This window comes from Amblyomma americanum, chromosome 1, assembly GCF_052857255.1.
Source record: "Amblyomma americanum isolate KBUSLIRL-KWMA chromosome 1, ASM5285725v1, whole genome shotgun sequence".
Taxonomy (NCBI): domain Eukaryota; kingdom Metazoa; phylum Arthropoda; class Arachnida; order Ixodida; family Ixodidae; genus Amblyomma; species Amblyomma americanum.
This window is the reverse complement of record NC_135497.1, coordinates 162,693,904-162,708,359: the sequence shown is the minus strand read 5'-3', so window position 1 is coordinate 162,708,359 and position 14,456 is coordinate 162,693,904. Positions and strand designations below refer to the sequence as shown.

General features: G+C 49.5%; 1 non-coding gene across 1 annotated transcript; it reads left to right on the top strand.

Annotated features, from left to right (window-relative positions):
* The first annotated feature begins 12,932 nt into the window (after positions 1-12,932).
* Positions 12,933-13,005, top strand: TRNAS-CGA (transfer RNA serine (anticodon CGA)). The gene has a single exon. It is a non-coding gene; the product is annotated as a tRNA-Ser (tRNA).
* Positions 13,006-14,456: the final 1,451 nt, after the last annotated feature.

Here is a 14,456-nt window from a genome sequence, read left to right as displayed (position 1 = left end):
GCCTGCATTTTCTGACAGGCCCATGTAACGTGGTAAAGCGTTGCGTGTTCACCGCATAGCGGGCATTTGTTTTCATAAGTGGATGGATAGAGTTTGCTGAGTAAACTCAGATTGGGGTAAAATGAAGCACAGGGGCTCGAGCTGGGTTTGGGTATCGTCGCCTTCATCAACTTCCATTCGGGCGGCGTGAACTGATCAGCTTGGCTGGCCATTGCATTAGAGCAGCACGCCATCGCCGCAGCCGAACACCACGCTGCAAGCTTTCTCCTTCACAGCTCGTCAGTAGACTTAATTGTTGTCCGTAATTTTTTCCCCGTTGCGAAAAAACTTGACAATTATGGTGAGTCAGGTTATAACTGCAACCTCTTTCGAAAAAATAAAAACACTGACGTGTGAACAAATGCGCAACACAAGGTTCTTACTGATGCTTATACGGCCGCTAGTTCTGTTCTGTCACCAGTCATCAGATTTTCTGTACAGCAAAACAATATTTACCATGAAGACACAGACCGTCCCACGGGGAGAAGTTGGGTGCAGCGCTAAAAAAAATTCTATTCCACGCATTATGCTCTGGACTCACTGAGTGATAGCTGGGCCTTGGCACAATTCTGGAACGTTTAGCCATATCTTGTGTGATGTGCATATATACCGCCAGTAGTTTTTGACAAATGGCCCCTCAAAGTCGGACAAAGACGGGGCGTGTACACCGCTTCAACCCCAACCCGACTTATTTCTTTTCTTGCACCACAGTAAAGGAACCGACTAGGGGAGCCGCACAGTCAGCCCGTTTCGAACACGCTGGGTGGAAAAAAAAAAAACAGAAACGCGAAGGGTGCCCCCCTCCCGAGGAGCTTGGCTTGAGGGGAGGACACACAAAGCGGACAATGGGCGAAGCTTACTAGCGTCTCTCTCTCAAACCGGGAGGAAGAATGTAAGAGAAGGAGGAGGAGCTCAACTTCATGCGGCCCGTGGTGGCGGCGTTGTGAACTAGGAGCGGATGAACCAGAATCCTGGCCATGAGTGAAGTGAGAGTTGGCAACGGACGTGCTGAGAGGCGCTGTTTTTCGGTGTTCACGGATTTTTTCGCATGCTGCACACAATGAATCATTAATTGTGGGGTGATAGAATTCAGTGTGGCTTCAATTATTTTACTCCGCCAGAAAGACCTTCTTTCTTAAACCTCACAACTGTCCGAGGGGCTCACTCCGGTCATCTCGCCCACAATTGCGAGAACGTCACGCACAGTCTTCTCGGGGTGGAGCTTCCTTATGCTTGCGTAGACATTAACTATCACCGCCTTGCAGTCTTTAGAAAACTTTGGAGACTTCACCTTGGAAAAGAGGCGAACAGGAGATGTTTTCGAAGTCGAAGCGGGGGAAGAAAGCAAGCGAGCAGGTGACAGCGACGCCATTTTCACAAACAGACCTACCGGCTCAGCCAATGGCTCAGCTGCGAAAACCTGATACAGCCGGCGCCTGAGAAAACGAAAAATCTGCGTCACTCGGTTCTGGAAAACATAAAAGAAAAATCAATCTATTTGCAAAATAAAACACTTCCATCGGTCTACTATAATATCAACTACTGTTCACTTTGCTTGTCAATTCATTTCTATTTTTATTTTTGACGCACTATATTATGATGCGGACGAGGATCGCAAACAGGCACCGTAGCCTTGGCTGCGTAGACAGCTAAGTATGAAACGGAGTATAGGATGGCCGGAACGATTGACTGCTGGAAGCAGGAACGATGAAAGCCCAGTGTTTTCAAGGCAGTTCAAGCCGAGCAGGACTGGGCGGCTCAGTTGGTTGAGCGACCGGCCTGCTTGGAATCGGTCTTTCGGGTTCCCCTTCGAGATCACATTTTTTGATTGTCACCGCCTTTCAGAACTCTATAAAGTTTCCTTTTGTAGGGCACTTTTATTTTTTTTTTCTCAGACTGCCAACCTAACGAATGTATACGTATGAAAAGGACAGGCACAAAACTTCAATTTTTCCGCATTGGGAGCTTCCCGTAAATATGTTGCATACTATTAAACTTACCACCGCGTAAGTTTAATGACTTCATACAGTACTTCCCAAATGGCTTCATACAGTACACTAACGCCCAGAAAAAGGACAAGAGAGAGAGAGAGGGGTCTTTTTGGAGAAAAAGGCAATGACGTCGCCCAGAGCGACGATTTTCTGGCCTTCTACTTTGGACAGGGGAAGGGGAACATGAAAAGAAATGTGATAATGATGGGATAAAGTAGAAAAGGCAGAAAGTGTTCAGAAAGCACTACCAGTTGGAAGAACGGTTACAGTTTGTGAAACGAGCGTTGATACCGCTTAATACCTCGAAACAAAACATAGGAAAGTCATGAAAGGCATTTGCGGGACACGAATTTGTGTATTGAGGGATGGCATGACCAGCGTGAAAAAACACGAAGTTCAAATTCGCGTAGCTGCCACACATTCCAGTCAGTAAAGCAGCGCACAAGTCGAATTGCACATACAACTGGATCAAATGCCCCGCGGCTGCCACGTGCAGATTCATCAAGCCATATGGCTAAGTATAGGGAACGGTTAGTAATACAGTCGCTGCCAACAGAAACGCCTATGGTTGCACGCCGTTGCAGCATTCACTTTGCAATGTGTGTTCGACGGTGAGTGGGTTGCATGCGTTGTATACAACTAAAACGAAATCATTCTACGCTGAAGAACATCCAAGAAGCTGCAAATATCCTCTTCGGATTTTCATGACATCGCTCTCTGTTTTCGTCAATACGCCTCTGCATCAGCTGCTTTGTTTTATGGACTCTTGAAGCCAATGCATTCTCCCCGATAATTCCACGACGATTGTTGACTGCTGACTCTGGAGCCATTGCCGGTTAGAAGACGTGCCTTCCATGTATAAGCCGGAGCCGAAACATGTTGATGGTGTCACTCTCATCATTGCAGTACCGACACGCGTGTCAGCCATCAAGCGATCGGCCGTCATTGGCGATGCTCCGTCTTGAAAAATTAGAAATCGCCGCGGCTACCCGCATTGGAAGAATTCGAAAGCGTTGACGCCTCCTCGACACTGGTCGCCTTTCAAATTTGGCGCCATGGTTGTTTTCTCTTTCACTTGATTGATTGGTATCGATTATCTCTGATTATACCCTCGTTTCATCCCAGCAATCATTTGGAGCTTTCATATTTTCCGCCACGCTTCGTTCCCGCCCATCACTTTATACTCGTGCAGTCTATTTACCCGTCTATTACCTTTTTGCTCCTCATTAATTACCTAATTACCTCTAATTTATCATGTTTCTTATCTCCTGGTTACGTATCGATCACATAACATTAGTCACGTTTTTGCCCATTTCGAGTCACATGGGGTTGCCCATGCTTTGGCTCCATCCACACTTCCAGTTTTTCAAATTTCGCGGCACATTTGCTCTGGCCCCGCCCACTTTTTGGAAAATTTTGGCTCTAGTGAAAAAACTATTCATCCGCCGTCGGATTTCGCAAGTTTCGAAAATGTTTTTTTCGGCCAGCATGCTCACATCATACTTTCTCGATTGCAACCACCGTTCGACGCTACCTCTTCTGAGTTGCCCACAACTGCTGCCGACACATGTTGCGGACACGATCCCCGCCGACGTGGCTTAGTAAAGGTGTCGCTTTAATAACTACACCGCAGTATTTATTTCGCGGCTGTTCATGATCCTTACAAACCAGCAGCTTTCTCTCCTGCTCCATCTTCTTCCGGACAGACAAACTTACGATGGCTGTGAAGCCACTGCTGGTGAGATGTCCTGCCATCTTTGCAACAGTCGGAGCCGTTTCAGGGGTCACTGGCGCCGCCGTTACTGACGTGGCTTTTAGCCGTCACGTGGCTGGGCTCCTGTGGAAGCCCTGTTGTCAGAGTTGTCGGCTAATAGTGTTGTCCCAACTTCGCTGGTGTCAGCGTTGTAGGCCGCTCCATCACGTGCCCAGAGCTGATATTCCACGTACAGGACCGGCGATCTTGGTTGGCGTGACAGAGACATTCGCTCGACTGGAACTGCTGGAGCTGCAACGCGGTCATCGACTTTCAGGTGGTCTGCCTCACTGCTCTGCCGCATACGTGATGGAGAGGAAGCAGTTGAAGCCTTTGGTACCGTCGATAGATGTTTAGAATGTCTGCTCGAGAACACTGGAGAAGCGTATAGTGGCACTTTTTTTAAGCGAAATTTATTGCCTCAGGGCATCAATGATGGGTAAAGGTGTGATGAAAGATGTAATAGTGATTAAATGAATGGAAAAAGGCTAGCTGATTTGATGAAGTCCAGTAGAGAACGATGGTACGGAGCCTTCGTCCAGGCAATGTATGAAGCAGGGTTTTTTGGTGAAAGACCCACCACTTTCAAGTGCCGGATTCTTGTAGACGAAACTGAAGAAGGCGAGGTAGCGATGAAAAAGCTGTAGGCCATTATCGGTATAACTTTTACTACTAGTGCGATTACGTGCCACTAGACGCCTGGAATTCAACTTTCACTTCTTCCTAATTGCATCTTCGGCCCACCCCTTTCACTAATCCTCCCCTGGCCGGCGAGAGGGTATTCCAGTGAGAATTTAATCTGCGTGGCCCTCAGAGATCCTTTAAAGCGCTAGCTGTATAATCTACACTTCTGTGAGAAGCACTTCGCACGGTGTCGTCTGCAAAGGAGTTCTAACACTGCCACTACGCCGCCACGAGACGGCGCGCTCAATTAGTTGATATTAACGCCCCTCAATGAACTAAATGTAGCGACATCTCTTTCCTCATCCGATGTCGGCGATCCTTCTCTCGGCTCCTCCCGGGCGCCGACGGTGGCGGCACCTAGGCAAAGGGAAGCTATAGGAGACGCTCCCAACGCCCGCCCTTCGGCGCGCAGTAGCCCGTGCATGTGTTTTCTGCCTTAGCTGCGGTCGAAATGACATCATGGCATGGGAGATTAAAATATTAGGTGCTCAAATAACTGCACTGAGCAACGTTGCACTGCTTAATCGATTTTTTTTGTACTGCGATCGCTTTGATTGCGGTGCACGCGGTGGAGGTGGCGCGCGCGCCCGAATCAATTGTTTGAGGCATTTTCTTCGATTCAGCCGGAGTGATATCCCGGCATGGGAGATAAAAAATTATAGTTACCCACACAACTGGCCCGACCCATGTTGCACTGCTTTATCTGGACTTTTTGTACTGCGATCGCTTTGATTGCGGCGTACACGGTGGAAGCGGCATGCGCGATCGAGCTCGTGGCACGGCACTGAATATCCTTGGAGTGCTGTTTTTCGGCCGGCGTCTTTTTACCAATCTTATTCAAAATTTAACTCCGCCAAGAGGAAGTGGACAGGCCTATGACTAGTCATGCGGCCTTGGCTTTATTTGAACGGGTGGCAGTGCAATGCTGCCATAATATATTCTCTCTAAGGTGCGTTTGCTGGTGCAGTCGGCTCTGCTTAGACGCCTACTTATCTTAATTTTTTTTAGTGCAGGAAAGCTTAGCGAGGATTTCGGAGTTACTACCTCGAACACCTCGCAGGCTAGCGTTAAAAAGATCCTACTGATGGTAGTCCTTTATTCCTTGTTTGTAAATAGGTGAATACAGTGTCCTAGTTACGCACTGTAACATGGTTGTGAGCAGAAGAATTTTGATGTAGGGCTTATTGTTTGGGCTGAGTAGCATCAGTCAAAAAGGCTTTCAAACGCTGCTTCGAGCGCAGCTACAGCTCTGCATGACTCACCAGAATGTTGGGTTTTTATGTGATTGTCATCTTGGTTCAGCATATGCAATAATGGCTGATAAGAGGACATTGTCTTCCCTCGCGTAATTTCCATGCATAATGCGTAGCAGCCTGGACAGCCGCAGTTAATTGCTTTCGGTCGAAGCAGCGTGAAAAAAAAATTCAAGCGGTGAAAAACTAAAACCCGAATTAAAGCAGTCCTGTTTTAAGCAAAGCGTTGTTCGTTTAGGAAGTTGTTTGACTCGAAAATACAAAACACAAGGAGAAAATGTGTACAACTGCGTTTTACGGAGGTCCTCGCTTGCATTCGCAAGTATTAGTCACGCAGATATGCAGTATTCAAGCGATGGCTGCCGTTACTCTGCCTAGGCACAGTAACGACCTATTTTGGTATGAACCTTAATACCAGAACAGATACGGTCAGCAATGCGCGCAGCATGAAAGCTGGACCTGTACCGCGAGCAGCATGAACAGCGTCGCTCAAACAGCGAGAACCGCCTCTTTAGGATCGAGTTCGTGAGCGAAGGAGAACAGCTACAACAAAAGAAATACGTCCAGTAATGCCCGCAGCATGAAAGCTAGACCTGCACCGCGAGCAGCGGAAACGGCGGAGCTCAAAGATGAAGCGCAAGTTTTGAGTCGAGCCCCCGAACGAGTCCGACTACAACCAAACCAATATTCCAACTAATGCCTGAGACATCGAAGGTGCACCTGCAGAGCCTATCAGAGCCAGCAGCGTGAACGGTGGGGCTAAGATAAACGAGAAGCCTAGCTTTCGTAGCCCGCCAACGAACGAGTTCATCTACAACCATGCCAAACGGCATTAAGACTTCAGTCGCTCGCGCTTCACACCAAATCCTCCGAAAAAACAAAACGCGACAATTGAAGAACGGCCACTCATATCGTAAAGACGCGTATCCAGCACATTATCAATGATTTCCTGGCCGATCTTACGAAGCCAAACCTTTCGGTGATCCCCATTGTTTTCTCCGGACGGAATGACGAAAAACGTTTCCCCACTGCTTTTCCTATTGTTGCACCCGTAAGCGCAAAAAGCTTGGCGTCGCCGCAGCGCGTAGACACCGCCAAAGCTCGAAAAACGCTTCCCGCCAAAACTCTGTCGCACAAAAAGAAAGCGAAGCGCGATTTCTGCCCCCGACAACGGCGCCGGCGTCTGCTGGGGAGCCAAAAAGCGCGCGCTAACACGTCACCACGGTGCATCGGCCAATGCGGGGCTCGGTTATCTGGCGGCGCGCTAGGAGAGCAGGGAAGCCGGAAAGTTCAAAGCTTTTCGTTACTATTGCTTCGTTGACATCCTACACCGCCGCCGCTGATGTCAAGGTAGTCTCGTTCTACCACCTAAGGTCACTCTTGCGCTCATCGGAAATATGGAGGAAGAATGACATGGGAATTGTCAGGTCCGTTCGATTCGCCTGCACTCCTTGCACCATTTCTGTAAAGTTCCGCAGCGGTGCCGCGAGCGTGCAGCGCCAGTTCCAGCAGTTCAAGTGCTGCCTACTTCCAAAACGAATGGTCGAGTGCAGGCCTGGTCGTCTGCTAGCCTTGGCGTCGCCACCAAATTGCAGCCAGCAGCGTGGCGCCCAAATCAACGGCCGCCAACATCCCGATCCACGTGAAGAATTTTCAAACAGCACATCGCAGCGAAGGGTTGCCATGAATCAACCTCGATGCAACCTCGCGGCAGCTAAGCGAAACGCACGTGTGTTCTTTTACTGAACACGACTGAGGTGCGCGCGCGCCGACTTGCATGGTAACGGTTGTTGCAACAACGTGCATCATGCGCTGCATGCACATGTTTACTTTTTAGTTGGCATAACCGGCTTCGAGTACTAATATCTCTTTATTAGTAGAAAGGATCGATAGACGCCGGTTACGGGTCCGTCGAGGGCACGATGGTCGAGAGATGCAAGGTGCCGGCGAGGGCCGCCGTCCCCACCTCCGTCGTCGCCTTCTCGGGTGGCCACTCACGTTCCATGAGAGTCGGCGGGCCCGTGTGAGGCACTGTTGTCATCGACGAGTGGAATAATTTGAGTATGTCCGCCGTTTATCGCAACGCGCAAGCCATCGTCGCGAAAGCCGTCGTCTGCTTCCATGGCGGCTGCAGCTGCACCATTTCGGCACCGACCATTGAGGAGGTGCACAGTTCTCCTGCACTTTCCTGAACTAGACCTGCACAACATCTTCACTTTTTTGGAACGAATGGCGTCGTGCAGACGGCGCCATCTTGCCCCGCTGAAACGAATGGCGAAGTGCAGCACCGCGAGAACCAGTTCACGAAGTGCAGGCGAATCGAACGGACCTGTCATATTTCTTTTTTTTTTTGCTGTGTCTGCAAGCGGCGCGCGGATCTCGGTTGCCAGGAGGCGCCACTGCTGCATCAGTCGCGCGTCGATTAGTTCTTTCCGCGAGCGATATTACATCACTTAGGGGCTTTAATGGTGGGTGAGGGACACTGGAGGCCGCCCATCACTGCTCCGCGCTAGAGCCACTGGCGATGCCGACGCGCTCAGCGTTCACAGAAGTAAAATGCTGTTGGATGATAATTTGGGAGAACAAAAAGACACCATGGGGGGGGGGGGGGGTACAAATCGATCCCGTTTTGTCCTTAGTAAAATAATTTTTTTAGCGTTTTGTGGTACTGTTGGCATTCAGTTTGCAGCAAAAGATATAATTATTGCTTAGAAAATCGTAATTGAAAATAGAATAATTTTTCTTGCCATTCTATTCACACTTGTGGCGTTGATTATGACGTAACGCCCCATTGGGACATCGGGATCACTGAGAAGAAGTAGAGTACGGTACGACGGAGCTTCAGAGATCCGCCCTAAAAAAATATTGACGTCCTTCCAGTTTCTTGACAGAACAGCCTGTAGCGGCCATAAGAGTATTTTTTTAAACGTTTACTTTATAAAACCGGTTTTTTTACATAAGGCAGCGTGTGTTTTATTATACGGCAGTAATCAGTCGACATAGGCCAACTTAAATGTGTTCCCGGTTTTTCTTAAAGCTTGCAACCGTTTTACATGGGTTCTCGCTATGTCGTGGACTAAATTAACCGGCATTTTGCATAACCAGACTAAAAAAATTGTTTTTTATATATGCGAAGCCATCTTTCATCCCAATGTGCATGTTTTCCTTCCCGTTGTCTTCTTTAAATCATCAACTACCGCATAGCGGCTGCAGAGCCGAATTATACTGGACGCATGTGTCCTGAACAGCACAGGTTCCAGTTGTTTTCTCATTTTCCATAGTTCCATACTTCGCTGCGTTGTCCTTAACTTAAGCTGAACCACTTTCGTTAGCCTCCAAGTTTCCGCCCCATAGGTGAGTACCGGTAAGATACAGCTGTTGAATACTTCTCTGTTGAGGGATATTGGTAAACTGCCATTCATGATCTGAGACAACCTACCATATGCGCTCCACCCCATTCTTATTCTATTTATTTCTTCTTCTAGTTAAAACGGCTCGTTTTAAGGGAAGCTCAAGAGAGGCGGAGTGAAATTTATTAGAACTCAGCGCTAGGCGTCGAGTATACCACCTTGATACGTTACTCAAATGAGCAGCAATACGGCCTATACAAAATGCGCCATTACACGATCCATAATTTGGCAATTTTTTTTCGGTATATTCTTCCGATTGGAGCTGCGCAGTACCCGAATAAAATACATCAGCTTTTCGGCCCCCGCGTTCTCGTCACGTCTTGAGAGCCGCTGAGGGAATGAAGAGCGGACCAAATAATAAAGCCGACTGAAGAGCGAGATTGTGGGTGTTCTGTCGGGTGCTGCCTGCTGATCAGACTTAATGCTCCCAGAGTCTCTCTTTGCAGGGGCGTTGCAGAACTGCCTTCGCTGACTTTGTTTGCTGGCTTCTAAAGGAGCAAGAACGCTTGAACGATACGTGTTATGAAGAATCTGTGAAGTCGGGCGATTGTGCCTCTTGGCGTTTCATGTGTCTCATGTATTAAAATGTGTCTCATGTATTAAAAGAAGAATGGTTTCCTCGTCGATTTCGTGTAACTCCGCTTTCCAAGAGAAATGATGATTGTTGCGTATTGGTTTGCGATATTAAAGTCAAATGATTTTCAGCCCGGTAAGAGCAGTGTGGTCAGCTCTAGTGCGGTTGCTGCGGCAGTGCATGTCACCAGAGGATGTTGCTCAAGTGTGCTGGACTCAAGACTGGCGCAGTCTCTTCAGTGTGCGTTCACGGGAGAAAAACGTCGCCGCCGAAAGTTAATAAACGTTCTCCAATCCAGGCAATAAGTGAGGCTACGGCTCCTATGTCAAGGCTTTAACGCGCGGTTTCTTAACTGTCTTCTGAGGCTTACTTCTCCAGCCACAACTTCGTGGACAGGTGCTAAGCGGCGTTTTTACGTCAACTGGGGGCCGGCGTACGGCGCGTGACGTCAACCCTGAGCCAACAGGTGAACTTATCTGACATCGTCGCCGAGCTTGCGTTGTCTGGCGTTACCTCTGTCGCCTAGCGGCAGCTGCAGCTGCACCTGGCTTCATGTTGTAGACGCATTACTGCGTGTACTAAGAAATAATGCGAAAGACTGGAATAATGCATTACGGCGTGTACAGAGAAATAACTTTATTAAGAAACCCTATAGTTTAGTTGCTGAGAAGCGAACAGACCTAGTACAAGGCAGTTAGTCCTTGGCCCGACCTCAATCAGGCACTCCATGAGGTAGGGGTTGGGAAAGGAAGTGCAGCTATCTTTTCCGCGAAATATGCTCAATCAGGCACTCCATGAGGTAGGGGTTGGGAAAGGAAGTGCAGCTATCTTTTCCGCGAAATATGCTCTCCCTTGGATACGTGCCAAGGCAGAATGGAATAACTCGTAGCAGACCGGCACGCGAACGGTCTTACTGAGTATGGTTGCGCCATGTTCTGGCGCCTGTCCGGACCGTGAATTTCTCCACGCGAACCATTTTGTACGATCCGCGCATTATTTTTGTGTACCGGGGTTCATGAAAGTTTTACGGGCTCAGGTCCATCCGTCAGTATCTCCAACGATATGCCCAGCACAAAGTGTGCAGCGCAAACGAATGCAGCGCAAACCAGAGACGAGTACCAGAGATGAGAGGCGAGCACTGGCCTTTCAGGCACTTTAAGGAGTCGTAAAATTGCATGAATAACATTTATTAAAACGTCCTAACGTAACAATCCCCAACCCAAGCAGAGCTCGGCAATAACGTGCACTGCACAGAGTAACCTCGAATAGCATAACAGAGCATAAATAGTGTTTCAGAAGGCGTCCAGGAAAAGAGAAGTTTTGGATGTACCACCGTATTTGTAAACAGTCGCAGAAAATCAAATACAATTTCATACAAACGAAAACAAAAGTCCGAAAAGTTCCATATCCTCTTTTCACAATTTCATGGCATCGCTCTCTTTTTTGGATGTCTCTGCCTCGTTCCCAGCTTCTTCATGTCCTAGGCTCCGCCAGCCAGCAGCTTCCACCCGTGAATTCCACGATGGCTGTGGACTGTTGGCTGCTGTAGAGCTACAGCCGGTGCGAGGACAGGAGTCGCGAGAGTCGGAGCCGAAACTGCGGTTGATGGCCTCACCCTCACTGACATGCCAGAGAGATCCGTGTAAGCCTTCAAGCGACTTGCCGTCAGTGTGGGTCTGCCGTCTCCACGAAGTACACCGCAGTACTTGTTTGCGCGCCGTTCGCGGTTCTTAGAAACCAGCTGCTTACTCCCCCGCTGCACCATCTTCTTCCCGAGAGACGAATCGATGGTGGCTGGTGAAACACTGCAGGTGGGAGCACTTGCCATCTTTGCAATTATCGGAGCCGGGGTATTGGTTGATGGCACCGCCTTTAGCATTGTGCTGCCTAGGCTTGCGTCGGCCGTCGTCACAGGGCTGATCATCTGCTGTATCCCTGGCTTGCACAGGAGTCCCATCCCTGCCGGAGTCGAAGGTGGCTGCTGTAGACGACGCGTTTCCTTCTCGTGACCGGACGAGCTGTTCCACGCTGCCGCTTCTTCGGGTTGATGTGGCACAGACATTCCCTTGGCTGGCACTGCAAGAGTCATGCACAGCGTAGATGCTACCTTCAGCTGGTCTGCCTCCGTGATCTACCCCCTAGTCGACAGTGAAGAAACAGAAGGAGCCGTTGCTGCAGAGGACAGTCGTGCAGCAGGTTCGTTCGAGAGCTGTACTACAGCAAACAATGATGATATTGAAAAGGGCGAAGGGGAAGAAGACATCGATAGCAACAAAGAAGAAGTGCGCAGATTCGACTTTTTCTTTTTCTGGCTATATAATACGCATTTACAGAAAGAATCTATAATATATCCGTCAGGAATTCTCTGCAACAATATATGTGGGTTATTCCAAAGCAAGAAATGTAGGCAGGTGCTCCCCAGTGTCCCTCACAATCCACGCGATGGAGCCTTCAGAACACTTCGCTGGCGGGAAGAGTAGCGCGTGGACCACCGCCCCGATGAGTGGCGCTTCGAGTGGCGCACAAAGACGACGATGAGAAGAACAAAACGATGATGATGATGATAACAACTTTAATATTCCACCAGATAATGAGGCCCCCTACTCCCCGACTCCGGCACGCAGGCCTAGAGGACGGGGGCGGGGACCTCCGCAATCACAAGCAGCCTAAAAGGTCTTGACTCTTCGCGGCTTCTGTCGCCAGGCGGATGGCTTGTTGATGTTGAGCAGAGACCTCGCTCCGCAGCAGGGCTTCCCAGGCTTCTCTACAATTTTTGTTTGCTTTAGCCCCTGGGGAGCTAGCGCATTCCCAGATTATGTGGTCGAGGGTCCCTCTCTCCCCACAGTGCTTGCACTTATCGTTTTTTCTATCACCAGTCTGAATACAAGCCCAGACCGGGTTTACTGCAACAAGAGAAAGATGAACCCACGGGATGCTCACTCTTCCTTTCCTGCGCGAAGGGGTTAAGACGTCCACCGAGAGCGTGGCGATTACTTCGCATTTCAACGCGATAGCTTGAAGGCTCCCGTTCTGCCCAGGTAGCCTACTTTCCACCTAGGGCAACACCCTCCTCGGTCAGCGGCAGCCACCGGGGAAAAACCGGAAGCTGCGTCGCCGTGAGCACTCTCGAATGCGTGACGTGTACGCTGCCGCTGTAACTTAGGGAGGGATTACATCACCAGTGTGAATACCCCTTTAATACCCCCGAAAGAAGGAGATTGGACCGCCGCCGCCGTAGCTCAGTTGATAGAGCACCGGACGCGAAATTCGGAGGTCGTGGGTTCGGGTCCCACTGGCGGCATGCGGTTGTTTTTTCTTCTGCTTTCATATTCACAAAGTGGCCACACACTACGCAGTAAACCAGCGCTGACACAAGTCGCATTGCACACACAACTGGATCAAATGTCCTGAGGCCGCTATGTGCGTGATGATTCAGCCATATGACAATGTATAGGGAAAGGTAAGTAATAAAGTCGCTGCCACCAGAAAGGCCTATGGTTTCACGCCGTTGCGGCAATGGCATTGTAATGTGGGTTGCACTGCGAATGGGTTGCATACGTCGTATGCAAACAGAAACCTTCCTACGCTGAAGAATATCCGAGAAGCTGTAAATATTCTCTTGGGATTTTCATGACATCACTCTCTCGCTTCGTTAATCCGCCTCTGCATGAGTTTTTGTTTTCTAAGAATCTTGAAGCCAATACATTCGCCCCGAGAATTCCATGATAACTGTTGACTGCTGACTCTGGAAGCACTGCCGGTCAGAAGATGTGCGTTCCATGCAAAAGTCGGAGCCAAAACTTGTTGATGGCGTCAGTCATCGTTGCGCTACCTACATACGTGTCGGCCATGAAGAGTTCGGTCGTCATTGGTGGTGTACCATCTCCAATAAGTACAGCACAGAGCTTGTTTGGATACAGTTCATGATCATTACAAACCAGCAGCTTCATCTCCAGCTCCATCTTAGTCCGGGCAGACGAACTTACTATGGCTGTGAAGCCACTGCTGGTGAGATGTCCTTCCCTCCTTGCAACATATAGTATGGTGGAGCTGCCATAAAAAGAATGTAAACCAATAAGCTCCTGCCTGCACCACTGACGTATAACAGGCTTGACCCAATCTTAAAATAAATGAAAAGGCCCGAAGGCAATCCATCGTTTTGCCACCCGTAGGTGGAAAAATAAAAGAAAGGGGGGGAAATTCTACAAGCGACCCATCGCCGGGGAACGGGCCCGGGGAGACTCCCCTGATCTCCCCTAGGACGTAGCGGAGGGGTGGGATGTAGGGTATGGGAAATTGGAATTGGGAAAGGGTTATGGGAATTGGGATGGGAATGGGGACAGCGAGATTTTGCTCTGATCCTTCGTTTGACATCGACTCCATTTCTGGCCTGCCTGGCCATGACAGGTAGGTGCTGCTCCCCCAATGGTGCGGCTCCCCCACGGGATGCACGACCACCCACTGGCTCCGACCGTCGGAGACAGGAAAGAAAGAAAAAAAAATTCCTAACTTGGGGTCCGCAGCCACCTGCTCCTCCACGATTTTAAGGGTTGGATCGGACCGGCCGGTTACTAGCCGTCGACTGTGTTTCGCGGTTTTTCAGACTCCGGAAGTGTGTGTGGTGTGGTCCGGCCAACAGAGGCCCAGGTCGTCAGCCTATCGGCGCTTGGCCCTCGGCACCATAACCCGGTAACCCTGGGGGACCCACTTGTGCTACCTTCCAACCACCATGCACTTATTTCCTCCCCTTGC